We start from the raw sequence: 18,381 nt of genomic DNA, 5'->3' as shown, positions 1-18,381 counted from the left end.
ATCTATCTATCTATCTATCTATCTATCTATCTATCTATCTATCATCTATCTAATCTATCATCTATTTTAAAATTTTAATTCCAGTAGAGTTAACATATAGTGTTATAAGTTTCCTGTGTATAATATACTGATTTAACAATTTTATACATTACTCAGTACTCATCATGATAAGTGTACTCTTTTTTTTTTAAGTTTTTATGTAAATTCCAGTTAGTTAACATACAGTGTAATGTTAGCTTCGGGTGTATGATACAGTGATTCAACACTTCGATACAATGCCTGGTACTCATCACAAGTGTGCTCCTTAATCCCCATCATCTATTTAACCCATCCCCCCACCTCCTCCATTCTGGTAACCATCAGTTTCTGTTTCTAGGTTTGCCCCCCTCTCTCTTTTTTTCCCCTTTTGCTTCTCTGTTTTGTTTCTTAAATTCCACATATAAGTGAAATCATATGGTATTTGTCTTTATCTGACTTACTTCACTTAGCATTGTATCCTCTGGATCCATCCATGTTGTTGCAAATGGCAAGATTTCATTTTTTATGGCTCAGTAATATTCCATTTTATATATATCCACATATACCACTTCTTTATCCATTCATCTATTGATGGGCCCTTAGCCTGCTTCCATAATTTGGCTATTATAAATAATGCTGCAATAAACATAGGGGGGTGGATATATTTTTTCAAATTAGTGTTTTTGTATGCTTTGGGTAAATACATAGTAGTGGAATTACTGGATCATATTGTTGTTCAATTTTTAACTTTTTGAGAAATCTCCATACTTTTTTCCACAGTGTCTGCACCAGTTTGCATTCCCACCTGCAGTGCATGAGGGTTCCTTTTTCTCCACATCCTCACCAACACTTGTTGTTTCTTGTGTATTTGATGTTAGCTGCTCTGACAGGTGTGAGGTGATATCTCACTGTGGTTTTGATTTGCATTTCCCTGATAATGAGTGATGTTGAGCATCTTTTCATGTGTCTGTTGCCCACCTGTATGTCTTCCTAGGAAAAATGTCTATTCATGTCTTCTGCCCATTTTTATTTGGATTATTTGGGGGGGGGTGATGAATTGTATCAGCTCTTTATATAGTTTGTATATTAACCCTTTATGGGATATGTCATTTGCAAATATCTTCTCCCATTCAGTAGGTTGTCTTTTAGTTTTGTTGATTGTTTCCTTTGCTATGCAGGAATTTCTTTCTTTCTTTCTTTCTTTCTTTCTTTCTTTCTTTCTTTCTTTCTTTCTCTCTTTCTTTCTTCTTTCTTTTTCTTCTTTCTTTCTTTCTTTCTTCTCTCTTTCAAGATTTTATTTACTTACTTGCCAGAGAGAGAGCAAGAGTACAAATAGGGGGAGTGGCAGGCAGAGGGAGAAGCAGGTTCCCCACTGAGCAAGGATCCCAGTGCAGGACTTGATCCCAGGACCCTGGGATCATGAACTGAGCCAAAGGCAGATGCTTAACCAACTGAGCCACCCAGGCGTCCCGCCATGCAGAAGCTTTTTATTTTTATGTAATGCCAATGGTTTAATTTTGCTTTTGGTTCCTTGGCTTCAGGAGACATATCTCGAAAAATGTGCTGTGGCCAATGTCAGAGAAATTACTGCCTGTGTTCTTTTCTAGGATTTTTATGGCTTCAAGTCTCACATGTAAGTCCATAATCCATTTTGTGCTTATTTTTATGTATGGTGTAAGACAGTGGCCCAGTTTCATTCTTTTGCAAGTAGTTGTACAGTTTTCCCAACACCATTTGTTGAAGAGACTATCTTTTTCCCATTGCATATTCTTGCCTCTTGTTGAAGATTAATCGATCATATAATGGTAGGTTTATTTCTAGGCTTTCTATTCTGTTCCATTGATCTATTTTTGTGCCATTACTATTCTGTTCTGAATGCTACGCTTTGTAGTATATCTTGAAATCTGGGATTGTGATGCCTCCAGTTTTGTTCTTTATTTTCAAGATTGCTTTGGCTACTTGGGATCTTTTGTGATTCCATACAAATTTTAGGATTATTTGTTCCAGTTCTGTGGAAAATACTGTTTGTATTTTGATAGGGATTGCATTAAATCTGTAGATTGCTTTGGGTAGTAGAGACATTTTAGCAATATTTGTTCTTCCAATCCATGAGCATGGAATATGTTTCCATTTGGTTGTGTCATCTTCAATTTCTTTCATCAGTATTTTATAGTTGTCAGAGTATAGGTCTTTCACCTCCTCGGGTAAGTGTATTCCTGGGTATTTTGTTATTTTTGCTGCAATTGTAAATGGATTATTTTCTAATTTCTCTTTCTGCTCCTTCAGTATTACTGTATAGAAATGCAAAGGATTTCAGTGTATTGACTTGTATCCTGTGACTTTACTGAATTCATTTATCATTTCTAGTAATTATTTGAAGGAGTCTTTTGGGTTTTCTATATATAATATCATGTCATCTGCAAATAGTGAAAGTTTCACTTCTTCCTTACCAATTTGGATGGCTTTTATTTCTTTTTCTTTTCTGATTGCTGTGGCTGGGACTTCCAATACTATGTTGAATAAAAGTGGTGAGAACAGACATCCTTGTCTTGTTCCTGACCTTAGGGGAAGAGCTCTCAGATTTTCCCCATTGAGTATGATATTACCTGTGTGCTTTTTATATATAGCCTTTTTTTTTTAATAGCCTTTATTGTGTTGCAGTATGTTCCTTGTAAACATCCTTTTCTGAGGTTTTTATCATGAATGGATGTTGTACTTTGTCAAATGCTTTTTCTGCATCTATTGAAATGAGCATATGGTTTTTATTCTTTCTCTTTTTAATGTGATGTATGATGCTGATTGATTTGCCAATGTTGAACCACTCTTGCATCCCAGGAATAATCCCACTTGATTGTGGTGAATGATTTTTTTAATGCATTGTTGGATTCAGTTTGCTAATGTTTTGTTGAGGATTTTTTCATCTATATTCATCAGAGATATTGTCCCATAGTTCTCTTTTTTTGTGATGTCTTTATCAGGTTTTGGTTTCAGCGTAATGCTGGCCTCTCAGAATGAGTTTGAAAGTTTTCTTGCCTCTTCTATTTTTTGGAATAGTTTGAGAATAGGTATTAACTCTTCTTTAAATGTTTGGTAGAATTCACCTGTGAAGCCATCTAGTCCTGGACTTTCGTTCATCGGGAGTTTTTTGATTACTGATGCAATTTCATTGCTGTTAATTGGTCCATTCAAATTTTCTATTTCTTCCTGATTCAGTTTTGGGAAATTATATGTTTCTAGGAATTTACCCATTTCTTCTAGGTTGTCCAGTTTGCTAGTATATAATTTTTTATAATATTCTTTTATCATCCTTTGTATTTCTTTGGTGTCACTTGTTACTTCTCTTTCATTTCTGCTTTGGGTCCGTTTAGCTCCAACCATGTTTATGTCCTTCCTACCCTCTTCAATGTGGCCTCTTCTCTACATTTAGCTGTCAGAGTCCATTCAGCCAGTCTTCAGGTCATTTTCTGGGTTATTTGCCCCGATGTGGGTATTACCTAGTTGTATCCATGGGACAAGGTGAGCCTTGGGTTCTCCTACTCTGCCATCTTCAATGGAAGCCCTACTACATGACAGTGTAGTTTAGGTTTTTATTTCATAGGTTTGCTTCTTGATATATTGATTTGGAATTGGTCTGTCCCTCTAGTGGTATATTAATTTGCTTTGGAAATCCTAATTGACTGACTTCCAGATATTAGAAGGAAAAAAAAAGGTTTCCTCTTTAAGCACATTTTAAACATAGGTCAGTGTTTAGAAATTCTCACAAAAGTGTAGTAAAGAAGGTAACTGGGAGGACTGTCAGATAATAACTAGCCATATGTGTTTATACTGTGATTTATGTCATCTGCACAGGATAACTTCAAATACCAGCACATTCTTCTTGGATTAGGAAAACTAAATAGAAAACTAACCAACTCTCTATGATAGCACAAGCCAAATAAAAGTAAAACTTTTCCTTTGCTTGTTTGCCTTTTATTTTCTGTGTTTAGAACATTGCTAAGGGTTTTAGGTAAGATGGAGATGTTTCCAAGTGGGAACAGAGAGATTGATTAGAAAATTCAGTCCAAATTTTCTTATCTTAGAGCTTAAAAGAGGCAAGGGAAATTGATATTTTATAATGAAACCCTTGAGGCTTCCTTCAATCCTATCTCAAATACTAGACCTATTTTCTAGAAGAGAAAAGAAATATCTGGCAATATTTTTATACATTTACCAAAACTAAAATATGCACAACTTTTGAAATTTGGGATGAATATTGTTGTTGGCTATTCTTTTAGATCCACTATCGGTACCTTAATGCACTAAAACTTAATGTGATACTAGAAAATTTCCTTCTGAAAAAAGTTTTAATTTACAAAAATCTGTAAACATAGTCCAAATATGAGGTATTTGAGTTATTCAGACCACATTAAAATGATAATTAAAATAATTAAAATTATCCAAATGTTGGCTTTAAAATCTAAGGATGCATATTTACATGTATGCAGCTAATTCTACCAATTTGAATGTATTGGAAGTTACAGAAAGCCAATTGTTTGAAATACAGTGTTTGAAGATCTAACTTTGAATGGGAAATTTGATGTTTTGTGTTAGCATGAAATGCTGCCATTCGACAGAGGGAAGAAGGAAATATACAGAATTTGTTGCTAGCATGCACCAAAATTGAGACCTAATTTCCTTGCATTTTTGTTTAATGCTGTTCCAGTTGGAGGCATGAAATGAGCTGGATGCATCATCTGAGGATGGCAGCTCCACAGGCATCCACCAACCTGCTAAAAGGCTTTACATGTGTTTGTTTATTTTGGGGATTGTATTTCTCAGTTTACGGATGTTTATCCAGAACCAGCTTTCTACACTGGCAAGCAAAAATGAATGTACTTCGAATGTGTGTGTGTTCTAATAATATTGACATATTTTATTGGGAAACTAATATTTGTTGATGAAAGTGGGGTGGGGGAATCTGGGAATTTTAAAAGAATAAAGATTAATCAGATATGCTCACATAAAATCTGGCTACTAATAGGTAACTGAATGAAATAACTTTGAGTGATGGAGACTTATTATATAATACATAACCAATTTGTTAAGGGAAAGATAATGTTCACATGTTAAAAATTTCAATATGCAAATGAAAGCAAAGATGGTTTTCCTCTCCTGATCTCTGGCAAGCATGCATATCATAGTGAATTTTCTCCCTCGATTCCTTTTGGTTCATTTATGTTATTGTATAGACATGGTCATAAATAAGGCCACGCAACTATGAGACATAGATAGACATACATCAGCAGCAAATCTGTATATGGAAAAGTTAGGCATGTTGTCTGGAGTGAAGATTTCCATAGTTGGAAGGGAACTGCAGAGACCACAGGACAAACCGGATGGACCAGCCTACAGGCAGAAACATCTTGATAAAAACTTTGGTAGTATCTTATTTTATAGAAATAGACTCATGTCTCATATTTCTTTGTTGTGATTTTTGTTATGTAAATTTTTTTTTTTTTTTCTCTAAAATTTGCTAGGCTCTTATTTTAGCCCTTTCACACTCTGGTCTCTGATTTTGGTTTTTCTTCCCAACTTTGTCCTTCAACATCTGCTCTGACATCCCCTTGTCCTTAAAAATGGGTCTGATTCATAGTCTCTTGAATCACATCTAACTTACTCAGGCTATTTTTCTGCCCATAAAATGTCTCCCTTCTCTACCCCTCTACACTTACGTAAACTGTATGTAGACACTATCCTACCTCCTTTAAGGGATTTTGTTTGAGAACTCTAGGCAGAATTGATTTATCTGTTCTCTGAATTCTCTCCCCCCAACCTTTATGCTTTTGTACTGTGTGTGTGTGTGTGTGTGGGTGGGTGGGTGTACTGTGTTGATGGCATGTTGTTATATTAGTTATCTATTGCTGTCATATCAATCTAACATGCATTTAGCAGCTTAAAACAGCACTAATTTATCATTGCATAATTCAGTAGTCAGAATTTCAGGTACATGGTGGTGGTGATGGTTGAGCAGTGCATACTTATTCCCAAAACATTGAGTCACATACATTAAATGTGTACATCTTCCTACATGTCAATTAGACCTCAATAAAGTGTTTTTTGTTTTAAAAATAAGTTTTAGGCACAGAATGACTCAGCTTGTTCTCTATCTCAAGTCTCCCAAGGCCAATATCAAGGGGTCAGCAGAGTTGCATTCCTTCCTGGAAGCTCTGAAGATGACACTCCCAAGTTCATACAAGTTGTTCACAGAATTCAGGTCTTTATTTCCTTGCTGGTTGATGGCCTGAGGTCCTTTCTCAGCTTCTAGGGGTCCCTACATTCCCTGGTGAGTGTCGTCATTCCTCCATCTTCAGAACCACACCAACAGGTTGAGTCCTAATGCTTTGAATCTTTTTGACTTCCCCTTCTGCAGAATCTCTTCTGCCTCTAGCCAGAGAATTTTCTTTGCTTTAATGGGTTTATATGATTACATTGCATTCACCTGAATAATTCAGGATAATCTATTTTAAGGACTATAATCTTGCTTCCATATCTTGGCTATTGTGAATAATGCTATAATAAATGCAAGAGTGCCTATATCTCCTTGTTAAATCCTATTTTCATTTTTGGGGGCTTGGGTATACATCCAGAAGCTGAATTGTTGGATCATATGGTAGATCTATTTTAATTTTTTTAGGAACCTCCATGCTGTTTTCTATAGTGGTTGGATCCATATCAGTGCATGAATGGTTAAGAAAATATGGTATATATCTATATCTCTACATAGAGATCCACACACACACACACACACATACATACACATAATGGAATTTATTCACTCATAAGAAAGGAGGATATCCTGTCACTTGTGACTACATGAATAGACCTTGAGCACATTGTGCTAAGTGAGATAAGTTAGACAGAGAAAGACAAATGCTATATGTTATCACTTATAGGTAGAATCTAAAACAGCTGAACTCATAAAAACAGAGAGTAAAATGGAGATGGGGCGGTGGAGGGATAGAACAGATGTTGCTCAAGGTAAAAACTTGCAATGAGTAGAAACTAAGCCCTAGAGATCTAATGCACAGTATAATGAATATAGACAAAAATATTTTACTATAATCATCAAATTTGCGAAGAAACTAGAACTTAATTATTCCAACCACTAGAAAGAAAGGATAATTATGTAACATGACAGAGGTGCTAATTATCGCTATAAGAGCAATCATATTATAATATATAAATGCATCAAAGTAACGTGTTGTATACCTTAAATTTACATAAAGTTATATGTCAAATATACTCAATAAATAATTTTTTAAAGACCATAATCTTAATTACATTTGCAAAATTCCATTTCAACAAGCAGTACCTTGATTAGCATTTGACGGAATAACTAGGGAACAGGCATCTTTAGAATTCTGCCTGCCACAACCATTATCACAAAGTTGACCTCTATCCTTTATTACCTTGCTTTGGCCATGGGAGTATCTTTTTGAATTGGCTTTTCACACTCCTTTGGAGTTAGTGTTCTTGGTGTGAATTAAATTGTGCAAAAGAAATCTTTCATGCAGATTTGAAAAGTACAAGTTAGAGAAAGGCCACCCTTTTATAGCCCTTTGCACATCCTCTAGGGAGGTAGTCATTTTCCTGAGGCAGTTTCCAGTATTCATTTCTAGATTCCTAGGTGTCAGGAAACAGTGGTGGTTGCTTTGGCTTCTTGATTTGACTCCATATTCCCTGAGTTATGGTTTCAGTTGGCCAGTCTTTAGCTTCATCTTGTCCAGGATGTATGGCAGTGGTGGTCCCAGTGGTGGACCCAGAGCTGGTCTCAAAGGAAGTAGCTACCCTGCTGAGCTGTTTCTCTGTTCATGGAGTCTTTCTAAGAGGCCCAGGCAAAGCATACTTCTTAATTTTTTTTATTGCCTTTTGTAAGAGCCTCTTCTCTTGTATTCTTCTTGCTTGGGGTTAATGTAGAGTATGAAATCATCCATAATACCTGGCTTGCTAAAATGTAACGCGGAAGCCGCTGGGGTTCAGGGAAGGTTTTGAAGGGCATAGGCCTTTGGAATGCCAGGGCCTGCGTGACCACTCGCCCTTGGAATGCCACGGGAGTTACCTTTCCTGAAGCTTTCTTAGCCTAAACAGCCACCCTATGACCTAAGAGATGTAGGCATTGTCCCTTAGGCTATGTTTAGCAGAAGTTCTAGAACATGCAGATTAGCATAACTTATCTTTCCCGTAAATCCTCTCAGTTTCAGTAAGACCCCTTGTCACACATCATGTGCTTGAGAAGCAGTGATAAGGATTTGTGATTATCCTGAAGGACCAATAAAAGCAAAGAAGAGCAAAGGGTCTTCGTCTTGGGGCGTTGACCCCCTTGCCTTCTCCTCTCTTTCATGGCAAAGTTTGGAGTAACCTTTCATCCCTCGGTACAGGGATTGCTGGCCATTCCTGGCACTTCCCTGTACTTAAAAACAATAGTTTATGGTTCCTCTACTGAACCCTGCCTGACATAGTATTTGATCCCAGGAGTAAGTGCAACACAAGAGATCCTTAAAATATGTGGCTTTGGATTAGTAGTCAGGTAACAGGTATAGAGAATCTGATGCTACAAGTTAGGACTTTGTGAGTGCATGGCCAAACATTTGTTAAAATTGTCATATATAGTAACCTGGGAGGAAAATGTTCCACAGTGCCTACAGCTTTGAGGGAAGTAATTCTATAGAAAAGTAACATTGGTATATCATACCTGCTTCTGACTGTTTTTAACAAAGTATTATATACAACAGATGATCTGTCACAGGCAAGAATTTTCAAGTGTGTGGGCAGAGAGAGATATGGAAAGATCTAGAAATTTGGGGCTTCACAAGACTGAAAAAATCTATGGCTACCTCTTTGCCCCAAGAACATATGTTAAGGCCAAGCAAGGAAGCCAGTAAATAAGATAGAGTTAATGTAATCACCAAGTTCAGAAAAGAAGTTTAGGTATGATTATTGGCACATGGAATCAGCTGCAAGCAAAAAGACCAAGTGCCTAATATGTTCTGAGGTAATTATGTTACTGAAGATATCACAATTCTAGGCTAAAAAACCCATGTTTTTTCAATCCCAAAAGTAACCCTTGAATTTCCACTCATGAACATGCAGAAAATGGACAGGCAATGAGATGAGCAGCCTCTATGGGGAATCTACTCTCTAACATCCATTTCATTTTTGGCCACTAGAGATGATGGAGAAGCAGTGACTTCTAAGAGAGCAAAACCCTAAGAGGGGGCAACAGAAGACAGTGAAAATGTGACACTCCCAGAATGCTGAGGCAGGGTCTATATGAAGAACCCACTTCATTTCCAGGAAAGGAGTTTGGACATTGTAGTTCACCACACACCACAATTTTTCTTCACCAGTGACCAATTGTCACTGAGAGTCTTTAACACCCCTCCTTTTTTGAATGGTAATTTTATGTATGTTTATCTTGTTCTTATTCTTTCAGGTATCTCTCAGTTAAAGAACTTATTCTGAAATCACATAGGTAAAATGAATTATTATAAATCTATCTTTGTGTAGACATATTTTTTAATGCATAGGGAACAATGAAAGTGATCAGTTTTATTTCTCAGTTATGTTTCTACTTTTAGAAACAGCAATTTTATACTCAATTGCATAATTTGTACAAGAGTTAAATTATCCATTTCCTAATGTAACCAACTTAGTGTTATGAATAAATTTTAATAAATGCTTTGAATTATTCTATGATTTTCATATTCCACCAAATTTCTGTAGTTTGTGTAAATCATGACAAATGTTTCCTCCTTAGTTCCTAAATAATTGAGAAATAGTGATAAAGAGATCTAACCTTTAAACACCATTATAATAAAACACAATTTTTAGCTATTTGCATATTAAGTAAAACTATCTTGATTATTTGGTGGCTTCCACAGTTAATTTTTATCACAAACTATGGAAATTAGGATGCAACCTTTGATATGGTAGGGGTAAGTTAATATGAGTTTTTATTTTATGATGCCCACTACTTTTGGGAACTTGGAAAAACTTTTTTTTAAATTATGATGATGTCTTCTTCATATCTTCTTTAAAAATCCTTTAAAACAATTATTGAAGCTATTAATAAGAATAATATCAGATATTTATCAACTACAAAGTTCTAGGCATTTTGTTAGGCATATTTGTTATTTATAATCTACTAGTACTTTGATATTATTTCAAATAACATAGTTGAACACAACTTAATAATTTCTAGAGGTATGTTATGAATCATGGAACACTACATCAAAAACTAATGATGTAATGTATGGTGATTAATATAGCATAATAAAAGAAAAAAAAAGAAAAAATAAAACAAACTTAAAGAATGACAGTAAATAGGAATGCAAAATCATTAGGAAAGATAAGAAAGACATTTACCTGTAGTGAGAATATACTCTGAGTTTATGGTTTCTTGTAAGACTACCCCATACACAGAACATAATACAATAGACCCCCCATGAGTTAGAAAAAAATATCAATATTTTGTCAATGGTGATTTATTTATCTCCTCCAGCTTACCCTATATGCTTTATTATTTTTTTAAGATTTTATTTGCTTATTTATTTGAGAGGAGAGAGAGAGAGCACAAGCAGCAGGGAGGGGCAGAGGGAGAGGGAAAAGCAGACTCCCCACTGAGCAAGGAGCCCATGGCGGGGCTGGATCCCAGGACCCCAAGATGATGACCTGAGCCGAAGGCAGATGCTTAACTGAGTCACCCAGGTGCCCCATCCTACACCCCTTAAATGAGAAAGAAATCTAGACATCTTGATCACATCACTAAGCCAAATTTAGTACAGTGGTATTTTATGGGAGGACTTAGTTACCTATGTTTTCATATACACACCTTACAAATATTTTGAGAAGACATTTTTTAAAAGTTATATGCCCTTGAAATTTATTCTTTACTTCTGGCCTAGTAATTTTACAGTTAATTATAGTCAATATCTTTCTTTATTGTTTACATTTGAATATTTATTTCCCATTGCTGTGGAATGTGTCGTTTTAACAAGGAAGAGAAGTCTCATTCCATATTTCTCTCCCAGGAAGAGGAAAAGTGCACTTAAGTTAAAGGCATTCTACTCATTTCTTAGGAATGGGGGAGGTCTTCAGCAGTTGAACTGCCATATGATTCAGCATTCCACTACTGGGTATTTACCCAAAGAAAGTGCAAACGCTAATTTAAAAATACATATGCACCCCCAATGTTCATCGCAACATTATTTACAATAGCCAAGATATGGAAACAACCCAAGTGTCCATCGGATTAATGGATAAAGAAAATGTAGTGTGTGTGTGTATGTGTGTGTGTGTGTGTATAATGCAATACTACTCAGACATAAAAAAAGAATGAAATCTTGAGATTTGTGATATCATGGATAGGTCTTGAAGGTAGTATGATAAGTGAAATAAGTCAGAGAGAGAATGACAGCTACTGTATGATTTCACTTATATGTGGGATCTGAAATCTGAAACAAATTGAACAAACAAAACAAAACAAAACTGGATATAGAGAACAGATTGGGGGTTGCCAGAAAGGAGGGGGGTTGGGGAGTAGGCAAAATTGGTGGAAGGGATTAAGGGGTACAAACTTCCAGTTATAAAATAAGTAAGTCATGGGGATGTAATGTAGGGCATGGTTATTATAGTCAATAATATTGTAGAGCAAACTTGAAAGATTCAAGAAAGTATAATGGTAAAGGTTTCCATTACAAGAAAAATAAAAAAATATTACAAATAACTTTGTATGGTGACAGATAGTAACTAGACTTACTGTGGTGATCATTTCACAATGTATACAAATGTGGAATCATTATGTTGTATATCTGAGACTAATATAATGTTGTATGTCAGTTATACTTCAATAAGAAATAAATGGAGAGGGAGTGGAGGAGGTGGTGATGTGTAAGTTTTAAAGAGGAAATAAAAAGTGATCTATGTGGTTTGAGAAGCAGAGGATAGCATGGGAGAAGAACATGTGATGCAGAGAAACTGGAAAAAACAATGTTAGTATGATGAAAATATTTTGGATCATAAAGGATCTGAGGAAGCTGGACTTCAATGTATTGAAACGTATTTTAAGAAAAGGAATTACATGATCAAATCTAGTTAATTTAACCATATAAGCTATGGTTAAATTATATAGTGCCAGATATCTACATTGTAAGATGTCTGTCATTTGCTGAGCCAGATGACTAAATTAAGCTCAGAGTGAAAGCTACATAGATTCCACTATAATTTAACTTGATTTTCCCATGTTTTTGCTATTGAAGCCTATGACCACAGCTAAAACCCTGACAGAGTAGGGACGTTTTCCCCTCCCTCCTCGAGTCTCTGCCCAATTCAGGTTTATTCTTTAGTGGAGGAAAGAATTGCTGATCAGCATCCTGCAGCCTTGGGCACAGTTGGCATCTGTAATACTTTGGTGCCTGTCCAAAAGCCTTGCAGAGAAGTGACATACCAGGGGGAGGGGTAGCTTAGAAGTGATTTCTCCACTCCCTGGAGAAGTCTCTACTCAACATAGTGGCAGAGGGTTTCAAAAGAGAGCTAAGGAAAGTCATATCTGCACAGACACATAAGCCTGCACCAAGGTTTCCATCCCAAGATTTCAGTTAGTCTAGTGTCTGATTTCTTGGGTCAAAGTATCAGGTCGATTTTTTCCTATAATTACTATTGTGACCATAGCATTTGCTGCAAGGCTTGCATTTACATCACTCCCCTTAGGCAAGTCTATGGATTTGTTTATCGATGGTTGTTTAGAGAAGGAAAAAAAAAATCCCTGTGCATTCAGGATTGTGGCTTATAAATGCTGTACCAGTGTAACTCATTGTTCTGGAGTTTCCCTGGTGAGGAAGAAATTTCATTTGGGTGTAATTTTGTCAGAGCTCTGGGAAGTGCTTACCGCTTTTGACATGTGAGACATCACAGCTCTGGGAAAGAGCTGATTACCAAGTCATATTTGTTATGGCTTTCCAGGTGGTTGGATATTTCTAAAGCCTCTTGCCTCTCATATAGCTGTACTCACACTGTTTCTTTAGAACACTGGGTCTATACTACACAGCAGCATGAGAAGAAGTACTGCCAGTTATGCAGATAATTTATGCTTCATGATGAGGAGAATCAGAAAGGCAGTAGAATGCAGTGGTTCCACACAGTGGTTATATAGGATTATCCTTGGACCAGTCATTCTTCAACAGTATTATTGTGGGCAGTTTACTAAGCATTTAAAATCCAATTTCCATAATCTGTAAAATGGGGTTAGCAAGAGCTCTCTCATGGGTGTTCCTTTATGTTGTTTAAAGTTTTTTCAATGTATGCAAACATTTATCAGTATCTATCAGGTAATTACCTCTCAATAATTAATGATTCTTACTGATGTATTACAGAAGTCTAAATAAGTTTCAGATAGCATAAGATCTGGTTATGTGTGTTAAAAAATAAGAAATTTGTAAGGTATTGGAACACCTATTTCCTTCCTTTGTAAAGCCAGCTTCCATTCATTTGCATTCTTCATTTTTCAGAAAAGAGACATATCATATCTGTAGTCTATATGGAGAGTCAATCAATGCATTCCATTCATTGGTCTTTTTCAAATAAAAACCTTTCAGACAAGTGGAAAATTTTTGTTTGCTTCTTTTGCTTGAAATGCATTCCAAAATTAGTTTTAAATTACTTATTTTGCTAAATGGAAGGGTAGATTGCTAAAATTTTAGCAATGGAATGCACCAATTCTAATCCATTAAAAGATGTTGGAGCTTTATCGAAATAATCCTTCAAGGATCACAGCAAAACATTTGTTAAATTGCTATCATTACTATTAATTTTGATATCATTTTGACATATAGCATAGGGTGTCTGGAACTTGACTTTATTGATGGGGTTAGTGGTAATTTACTTTCCTCAGTGCCTTCCTTGATCAATGAATTTAGAACTAGAGAGCTTACGTTTAATTCTGTAAGCCTGTAAATCTGTGTGAGTGTTTAAGCATTGAGCATTTAAATACAATTAACTGGTTGGCAAGAATTTGGCAGGTTTTGATTTCAACAACCATTTATTTGTTTGTGTGTTTCCAGCTGGAATTGTACTGTATCATACTGAATGGTATCAATCAAGTCAGTTGGGTGACTGGTATGAACCATCTGAAAATAACTCATCTCATACCCAGCACTGCTTAGTGTTAGATCATTCATCACTGTGTACAGAGCATGAATGTCTGGGATTATTTTGCTTCCTTTTTGACTGATACTACTGGGCAACCCAGGACCACCTATGATGTTTAAGGTAGATAAGACCAAAGCTGGGTTTGGAATATAGGAATTCCTAGGTTGGGCTGGCAGGCAGAACAAAGTCAGATAAACTTAAAAACCTGACTCAGGTCATTTTTATTATTGGTTTATTTCACTTATGGAATTCTTAGAGCTTTAAAATGCAGATAGGTACTGTGAATTTCCAGGAAGCGAATCTAGGATGCTATACTAGCTAAGGTTGACCATAAAATGATTTTATTTTCTGAATGCCTATTAATGTCTTATAGAATTAGGTATTCTTCTATGGAACGTAATTGATAAAATATGTATATACAAAACCACTTGAGATAAATCCTTTCTACATCTCCTCTGCCTCTTGATACTCCTAACACTGGGAGAGATTTTGCACCTACTTGGAGATTTTGTTGAGTTATGAGCCATATTTGAATGAAAATAAATATCAGTTTGGTAATAAAACATCTAACATGAATATCAGAGTAGTTTTACATTTATTTATCTTTCCCCATTCCTATGACCGAATTCAAGTGGAATTACATTATGAGTCAATCAAATCAATTTTACAAAGTTGACTAAGTACTGAAAATAGATTTGACTGTTGGTTGAATTATATTCTAATGAAAATGAGAACTAAGTTGAAATATGCCTTAATTGTCCAATTACATCTTTTAAAAGTTATATATTTTTCATGAATATATAAATAAAAGTAAGGATAACAAAAATGTTTTGAAATAAGTACATATTTCCTCTAAGAAAATCATGTATCTATACATATCTCCAACTGTAGCTGTCATTCTAACTAACATTTTCAGGAAAAATTAAGGACATGACAAGTTTTATTAAAGGGCATTTAAACTAAAATACGTGGAGCTGTTTCTAAGATTAAAACAAAAAAATGATTCAGAATTTCACTTCAAAATGTGGGCATTTGTTGTTGTTGTAAAAGGATGCTCTGGAAGGCTGAGTGGCCCTGCCAGAACTGAGTACATTTGAGAAATCTCAGGGGAAGATTCATCCTCCAGAGATTTTCCGTTAGCTTTTCACTTCCAAACAGTCAGGCTTAGCATCTTGATAATAAGCCAATGTGAACATCCAAACATCTGTAGTTTCTCCTTTCACACACTCGGTCCTTTTGTGAGTATGTCAGAATATGGCAATGTAAATCATAAAGAAAAGGTTGCCCTTTTACTTCGGTTTTAACTTAAGCCCATCTCTCACTGAGTCGGATAATCGTGTTTGTGTTGCTTACTCGTGGAATTAAAAAAGTAACTATGTAAAGCCGGACAGGGTCAGAGATTCTGATTCTGCTGGTTTATGGATGATAGATGGTAGCTCAGAAGTGACTTGTCTAATGGCACACGGCAGCTCTGGTAGTCTTCCACGAATCCCTCTGCTCCTTGAACTCTTCTTCACGGGCAGTTCAAGAGCTGCTTACTGGCCACCTGCCTTCACAGTAACACTGCGTTAAATCTGAATATACTGTCACTCTGTTTGGTGTTGGAGTAGCTAATGGTGTAGGTTTTTTTTTTTTTTTAAAGATTTTATTTATTTATTCATGAGAGACAGAGAGAGAGAGAGGCAGAGGGAGAAGCAGGCTCCCAAGGAGCAGGGAGCCCGATGCGGGACTCGATCCCAGGACCCTGGGATCATGACCTGAGCCGAAGGCAGACGCCCAACCATCTGAGCCACCCAGGCGCCCTAATGGTGTAGGTTTTTTTAACCAAATGTTTTTGAGGGATAGGGTAAGATAATTTATTTCTAATGATTATAATTCAAAGAGCTCTAGATGTAGTTTGCTTATGCAAGAATACAAACAACATAGAATTAAAATAATTTTGTTAGTACATAATGTCTAACAAGCAAAGTGACGTCAGGGTGATTTTTTAAACTTATTTTTTCATTGAGGCATAATTAACACACAATAAAATGTTCAATCAGATGGGTTTGTACCTATATTTATAACTAGATTTATATCTACATCTATACCTACACATAAACTTACATCTATATCCACCCATTATCATTAGTCTCAACCATTTGAAAGCAAGGTATACACATAATGCTTCTTTAAATACTCATGTGAATTTCCCCTAAGCTAAGGGTATTTTTTCATTATTTCAATGTAACCCTCTGAATAGGATAACCAACTTTTTATTTTTATTTTTTATTTTTTTAAAAGAATTTATTTACTTATTTGAGAGAGAGAAAGTGAGCGAGAGAGAGAAGGAGCATGGGAGGGGCAGAAGGAGAGGGAGAAGCAGAATCCCCGCTGAGCAGGGAGTCCGATGTGGGGCTCGATCCGGGGACTCCAGGATCATGACCTGAGCTGAAGGCAGACACTTACCTGACTGAGCCACCCAGGTGCCCCAGGATAGCCAACTTTTTAGAAGGCCAACTGAGGACACAGACATACAACACCATTATAATATATATACATAATCTATAATATACATATATGTGTTATTTTAACATAAACGTATGGAAATAAGTGTTTATTTGAAAATACATGTATTATTCTGTCTTTACTTTTCTCTTACATCAATGCTATCATTTAAATAGGACTAGCTAACAGTCTCAACTAGTAGTAATTAATATTACTAATTAAAATAATATATGTAAAAATATAACAATTTTTACAGTGTTTCTTTCTGTCTTGTGAAATGGAAATTTATTTAACCTACTTTAAAAATTATTTATTTAATATTTATATTTTATAGGCTATTTTATTGTATATTCTTAAAATAAATGAATTAAAGCATTTTTGAAAGAAGACTGTTAAAACAATAAGGCTAATTAAATAGGTATTATCTATTCTTAACAAAGGTAACAATGATGTGTTTCCTCCACATGATACAGTAGGATACTTTTACTCTTTTTTTTTTTATTCTTCTGTTAATCCCCATACATTACATCATTAGTTTTAGATGAAGTGTTCCATGATTCATTGTTTGTGCATAACACCCAGTGCTCCATGCAGAATGTGCCCTCCTCAATACCCACCACCAGGCTAACCCATCCTCCCACCCCCCTCCCCTCTAGAACCCTCAGTTTGTTTTTCAGAGTCCATCGTCTCTCATGGTTCGTCTACCCCTCTGATTTCCCCTGCTTCATTCTTCCCCTCCCGCTACCTTCTTCTTTTTTTTTTTTCTTAACATATATTGCATTATTTGTTTCAGAGGTACAGATCTGAGATTCAACAGTCTTGCACAATTCACAGCGCTTACCAGAGCACATACCCTCCCCAGTGTCTATCACCCAGTCACCCCATCCCTCCCACCCCCCACCACTCCAGCAACCCTCAGTTTGTTTCCTGCAATTAAGAATTCCTCAATCAGTGAGATCATATGATACATGTCTTTCTCTGTTTGACTTATTTCACTCAACATAATACCCTCCAGTTCCATCCACGTCATTGCAAATGGCAAGATCTCATTCCTTTTGATGGCTGCATAATATTCCATTGTATATATATACCACTTCTTCTTTATCCATTCATCTGTCAATGGACATCTTGGCTCTTTCCACAGTTTGGCTATTGTGGACATTGCTGCTATAAACATCGGGGTGCACGTACCCTTTCGGATCCCTACTTTTGTATCTTTGGGGTAAATACCCAGTAGTGCAATTGCTGGATCATATGGTAGCTCTATTTTCAACTTTTTGAGGAACCTCCATACTGTTTTCCAGAGTGGCTGCACCAGCTTCCATTCCCACCAACATCTGTCATTTCCTGACTTGTTAATTTTAGCCATTCTGACTGGTGTGAGGTGGTATCTCATTGAGGTTTTGATTTGGATTTCCCTGATGCCGAGTGATATTGAGCACTTTTTCATGTGTCTGTTGGCCATTTGGATGTCTTCTTTGGAAAAATGTCTGTTCATGTCTTCTGCCCATTTCTTGATTGGATCCTTTGTTCTTTGGGTGTTGAGTTTGATGAGTTCTTTATAGATTTTGGATACTAGCCCTTTATCTGCTATGTCACTTGCAAATATCTTCTCCCATTCTGTCGGTTGTCTTTTGGTTTTGTTGGCTGTTTCCTTTGCTTTTTATCTTGATGAAGTCCCAATAGTTCATT

The sequence above is a fragment of the Mirounga leonina genome, unplaced genomic scaffold (assembly GCF_011800145.1).
Source record: "Mirounga leonina isolate KUSES-001 unplaced genomic scaffold, KU_Mleo_1.0 Mir_95, whole genome shotgun sequence".
NCBI classification, from domain to species: Eukaryota; Metazoa; Chordata; class Mammalia; order Carnivora; family Phocidae; genus Mirounga; species Mirounga leonina.
Note: the sequence above shows the minus strand (reverse complement) of the source record.